Here is a 6,141-nt window from a genome sequence, read left to right on the forward strand (position 1 = left end):
GCACAGCACAGGACAGCACAGCACAGGACAGCACAGGACAGGACAAAACAACAGAGCAGCACAGCAGAACAGAACAGCAGCAGAGCACAATAGAGCAATACAGCGTAGCAGAGAACAGGACAGCACAGCACAGCATAGTGCTCTGCAGCATGCACAGTACAGTATATAGTGTACCGCAACACAACAGCACAGTAAATAGCACAGCACAGTAGAACATAGCCAATGGCAGGTCAGCAAAACACAACACAACACAACACAACACAACACAACACAACACAACACAACACAACACAACACAACACGACACGACACGACACGACACGACACGACACGACACGACACGACACGACACGACACGACACAACACAACACAACACAACACAACACAACACAACACAACACAGCATAGCACAGGACAGCACAGCACAGCACAGCACAGCACAGCACAGCACAGCACAGCACAGCACAGCACAGCACAAGACAGCAAAGGACAATGCAACACAACGCAGTGCAGTACAGCGCAGCACAAGGCATGGCACTGGGCATGGCACTGCACTTGGCATGGCACTGCATGGTAAGACACAGTACAGGCACACCTTGGATAAAGTCTCTTGAGGGTATTTTATCTGGTGAATCCTTTCCAAAAATCATTTGCCTTTACTTTGTCAGATAAGATTAGATAAGAGTTGTTAAGTTCTGTTCTCGGAAATTCTTGCCTTTCCGAAATCCCACAGGTCGTTAAGGACTAAAATGAAATGAATAGGGTTGGAAATGCCAAGGCAGGGCAGCCGGCTTAGTGTTAAGAGAGGGACCCGCCAGGCCTGGACTGGTAGTCTGGCATATTGGGCATTTTCCCGGTGGGCCGACCCTCCTTAGGGGCCAATGCTGTCGGATATACTGTATTTATTTTCTAATAGGGGCAGGTAGATCAAGAAGCACACTCAACACCTTCTAATGCGGTACACTGAGTGCTTAACTTTGTGGATGAATAAACTCAAACTTGAGAAAGAAATGAATAAAGAAGCGCTCTTCAGATCAATTGCCATTTCAGACTGAGGAAGGGTAAAAGCACGAAACGATTCTGAAGTCAAAAATAAAATAGATGAGTGCTTCTTTTTTCATAACATTGGGAAGTCCATTGGCCCAACTTCAGTATTAGGCTGTGTACTTTTGTGAGGGTCCGGTCTAAGCCTTCAATGCCCGAGCTGGTTTTTCGTCATAGTTCAGTCCTGGGATCAGCCAAGTACACTTGCTCCCATTCCTGCTGCTGCTGCTGCTGCTGCTCCTGCTACTGCTTGACGTCACCACACTTTTGTGGTAGATTACACAACTGATAACACACAAGAAGCCCATCGTGCTTGCAGGTGACTTGAGGACAGAAATTTGAGCTTAAGCTCTCCTGTCCGTCTGTCTGTCTGTCTGTCTGTCTGTCTGTCTGTCTGTCTGTCTGTCTTGTTTATTTGTTCAATTACCGGTATTTGATTTTCTTAACAGGGTGAGTTGAGGTGATTGGAGGTGATGAAGAAAAGTTTATTCAATATTTGTTATTCAAAGATATTTTCGTATAATGGTATTTCTGTCTGTACAGTACAGTATAGGCTACTGTTGCATAGTCACATAGTTTGTTAACAAGGAGATGTAGTGAACGTTTCTTAAGGTGACTGAGGCAATGAAGGAAATCAGAAGCCTAATCTAGTCCAGCAGCCAAACACGCATTTCTGTAATGATTCATTTTTCTCTTTGAATATTTTTAAGCCAGCAATAAATATCAACAGGTGTGTTTGTGCACCTGTGAACAAGTGACAAGTGGGTTCATGTGAGTAGAGTTAGGCCCACCATAAATCACAGCACAGCCGTGTATAGTAGTATCTGTTTAACATTTTTGTTGTCTCTGCAATTGTCTGGGGGTCATACATGAACATGTCTGTCTGAATCCGCATCTTAGACAGTAATTCTCCGGGAAAAAAAGAACAAAAAATGTGAAAGAGAAAAACACTACACCACAGGCTGTGTTTAGACAGTCCCGCCACGGCACAGCACAACGTGTTCAGACAATGCAAATGGAGTGGTATGGGGGTCACCCATGATCTCCTCTGTCTGCTCCTGCCCCCGCCCTCCGTCTCTGTCTCAACCTAACCCAAAGCGAAGCGAATGACGGGGGGTGAAGAGGGTGGGGTAAAGGGGTCAGTTATCCCCGGTCCAGGGAGAATGTAGGGGGTGGGGGGGCAGAATTGAGTCCCCACTGTATTGTGTGTATTCGGTGCGGGGGTTCAAGGGCTTTCAAATGGCTTTGACCCGGGCCCGGCCACAGCTGTCAACAGCCCTCCAAAGCCAGATTACAGCGCTTGGCTCTGGGAGCATTGCGGAGGAGGGGTGCTATGCTGGGCCTGGCCCACCTCCGGCCCACATCTGGCGGGGAGTAAGGCAACCAAGGTCCCCCCAGGCGTAGGGCGCCAGTGGTGAGGGCCGCTTTCCCCTGGTGTCTCCAGCGGTGTGCACCAGGCATTTCCCCCCGTGGACGCGCTCCAAAGCCCCGAAGGGCAAAGACGGAGGAGAGCAGTGGAAATGACAGCGTATTTGTAGGATGCGGACAAGAGGGAGGGGAGGGGCGTGATGGGGCGGGGGCGGGAGGGGACAGTGAAGAAGGGAGGGGTGTAGGATCAGGGTGTAGAATGAGAACGAGAGGGAGAGAGAGAGACAGAAAGAGAGAGAGAGAGGTGGAAATGACAGCGTTGTTTTAGGACGTGGAGAAGAAGGGAAAAAAGGAAGGAGGAGGGGCGGGAGTGTTGAAAATAGACATGTTTTGATGGTCCTGGAAGGGCTATATATTCCCTTCCTTGTGACACTCTGGCTATAGCATTAGGTCCTTTAAGGAAACTAGGAATTAAAGAAGGTTCTATCTTTTTAGGTTTTTCTGGAACCTTAGCATTATTGCTGCCATGGGTTGCAAATTAAGATTCGCCTTGTCTCTCTCTCTGACCGCTGCACCACTCAAATATGCGTCACCACCAGAGACGACACCGTAATTTGTGGCGAGATTTTCTAAAAACGACTGGCATACACTTCATGTTACACACTTTTCCCATGCCAAGGGTTTTTTTTATTATTTATTGGAAGTAAGTACCTGATTTCACCATTTTGCCCTTTGGCTGTTCTCCTGCCCTCTGGCCATGGACATGGGGTCATAAAATAAAATCTAAAATGAGAGAGCAGGAGTGTCTCGGTCTGATATACCGTAGAAAAAGACATAATTACTATGGACGAGCATTAGTAGAACGCTTCAGGGCTCTGTCTGTCTGTCTCTCTCTCTCTCTGTGTGAGATAGCATTATGGAGAGACACAGAGTACTTTGGTTGTCTGAAAATACAAAAAAACACAATGACAAGCTCCTTAAGCACCTACTGGGCTATTCCAAGAGTCGAAACTGAATCAAATTTAACCTTTTACTGAGATGTTTTCAAGTAAACAGTTGCAATTTGGGCTTAGCCATGCTCTTCAATTTGGACAGAGGGGAATCTGAAATGAAAATGTTGATGTTGTGCTTTTTGGCCTCTTCAACGGTGGCACTTACATACATTTATTTAAGGCAAGCCGTGTCTGGATTTCCTTCCATAATCTGTTTTGTAGCTGTTGGTCTTTGCATCCCTCTCTCTGCTTCCTCATGTTAGAGATGCCCATCTGTGTGAACGCCCAGAGAGGACGACAGGACTGAGCAAAGGGGTCAGTTGTCCCAGGCCCAGCTAGCGAAGCAGGCCAAAATTGGGTCCTCATAGGTATTGGGTGGAGGAGGCCCTGTCAGATGACCTTCTTCGGGGCCCGGCGAATGCTGTCAGCGGCCCTGTGGCCGCGTTTTAAAGAGTATCAGTTTCTCGCCAAACCCCATCATCCATCCTCCTGAAACGACCTTGCTCAGGTCACTCCAGTGTGCTAAACTCAAACTCTTTCGGCGCAATTTTGACAATTTCGACCACTAGAAAGCACTCTTCTAGATTCGCCCTCTCATTGTGCTGCCCGTACAAAATAATGAACCCCAAAGAAATTGTGTTCCGGGTCATTTCACTTAGTCATTTGCAAAACTTTAATCACTGAACGGACCATCACAAAAGCTAAAAGTAGACCTGAAAAGTCATGAAAAAAACATGAAGGACTAGTAAAAAAAAGGATGGAGAACTAGTAAAACACATGAAGTGCAGTTTGACCGGACCAATAAAAAAAAGAGTGCATGGGGTTTACAGAGTACTGGGGCCCAATACGGTCAAGGATGAGCAAGGGAGAAACACAAGGCACACTTGTCCCACGCGCACATATTATATATCTGCAAACTCTGTCACTAACGCACACATACACACACACACACACACACACACACACACACACACACACACACACAAGCACACACACACACGTTTCTCCTGTACTTTCAAACGTTCTCTGGGTATGGCAATGCAAATTTTACCTCCAAGCTAGCAGTTAGCCGCCAGCTGGTCTCATAGGACTCAATGTTAACTGCTAGCTTGGAGGTAAAATTTGTACTGCCATATCCAGAGAACGGTCGACAGTACAGGAGAACGGTAAAACCCTATTATTTAACTCAAGGGGAAATGTAAAATAGGCTTATTTCCAAAAATGGGACAGTATCACTTTAACCCTATCGCACCGGATGCATCATATATGTTTCATCAAATTCAAAGCCCTCTCCACGCTGACACACAAAAAAATCGATCTGAAAAACATCCTGCGTGTCATTTCCAAACGTCCTGCAGTACACGGAAACCGCCACAGGAGAGCAGCGGTCGACAACAAGTTGACCACAGCTCGGCGAAAAACAGGAAAATGGGGTAGAAGCGCTTTCCCTGACCGACGCGGAGATTTCGTCAAAATGCATTTGTGTACAAATTTCCGAAATATAACTCTACATCCTTTAATTTGAACACTTGCTTTGTGCAATTAAGCAAGGAAGAGTTTATATTTTTACACCGTGTTGCAGAGAGATCGTGCTAAAACTGATGAGACATATAAGCACCATCCGGCGGTGGCAGGAAGTCAGCCATCAATGCATTTGCTCCATAGGGAAACTTACAAAGCATACCACGACGATCGTTTAACAAAACACACAAGTTGTTTTACTTCAAGACAAAGATATTGCCTTAAGAAACAGGTTTTACTTGCAATTTTGAAAATGCAATGCAAAATGTTGAAATTATGATCTCGTAAAAAAATGCATTGAAGTGAATGGAGAAATGGTCCAATTGTAGTAATGGACCCATATATTCAAATTACACATCAAAAATGAATAATGATCTATATTACACTCATAAATAGGTTGTTGAGCATTCGATCAGCTATGTTTTTACATAGATTTTAAAAAATTACCCAACCAGGCTGTGGGAAATGTAAAATATGGTCCTGCTAAAACAAGGATAGGCTTTAAAAAATGGCAGGATCTCACTAAATATTTAAAGATAATCCTCAAATTATATTGTTTGACAACTTTTTTAAATTAAAAAAAAGTTGTAAATGCATTAAAAGTCATTTTTCAATGGTCATGAAATTGGAATTTTCATTCATTAAAAGCCTGATGCATCATATATGATGCATTAAATATCTCAGCGACCTTAACAAAATTTTGATTTTTTTTTTTACATTTCTTATAAGGGACCAATATTGAAGCAAATTCCAAAAAATTAGAATTTTCTCTCATTGCTTTCATGGTTCAGGTTTCACAGGGTTAAAAGGCAGCTCGTGCCGTGCCATGAGGACCGCCGCGCTGACAGCTTTGCCCGGGCCCAGGACAAAGCCATCTGGACCCCCCAGCCCAACTGTAGAATGGAATGCGGACACAGTTCTGGACCCTCTCTCTGTTCCTGGGCTTAGGACAACTGAACCCTTTGTCCCGTCCTGTCAGCTGCCCTGCGTGCCTGCCATCATGCCATGCCCAAGGTTTAGTTTTAAAGTCAGAGCTGTTCAGGTTCATAAATCTCATGTGTGTTCCTCCAGCTCCATCTGGCAACACGCTGTGTGTTTATGTGCAGATTGTTCACTCTATAGGAAGTACAAAACTTCCACTTCTCCTCCCAATGCTATATTTGTTTACATGTCATTACTCCTTCGAAACGCCATCATTTTGAATTAAATGTGCAC

This window comes from Engraulis encrasicolus, chromosome 19 (genome assembly GCF_034702125.1).
Source record: "Engraulis encrasicolus isolate BLACKSEA-1 chromosome 19, IST_EnEncr_1.0, whole genome shotgun sequence".
NCBI lineage: Eukaryota > Metazoa > Chordata > Actinopteri > Clupeiformes > Engraulidae > Engraulis > Engraulis encrasicolus.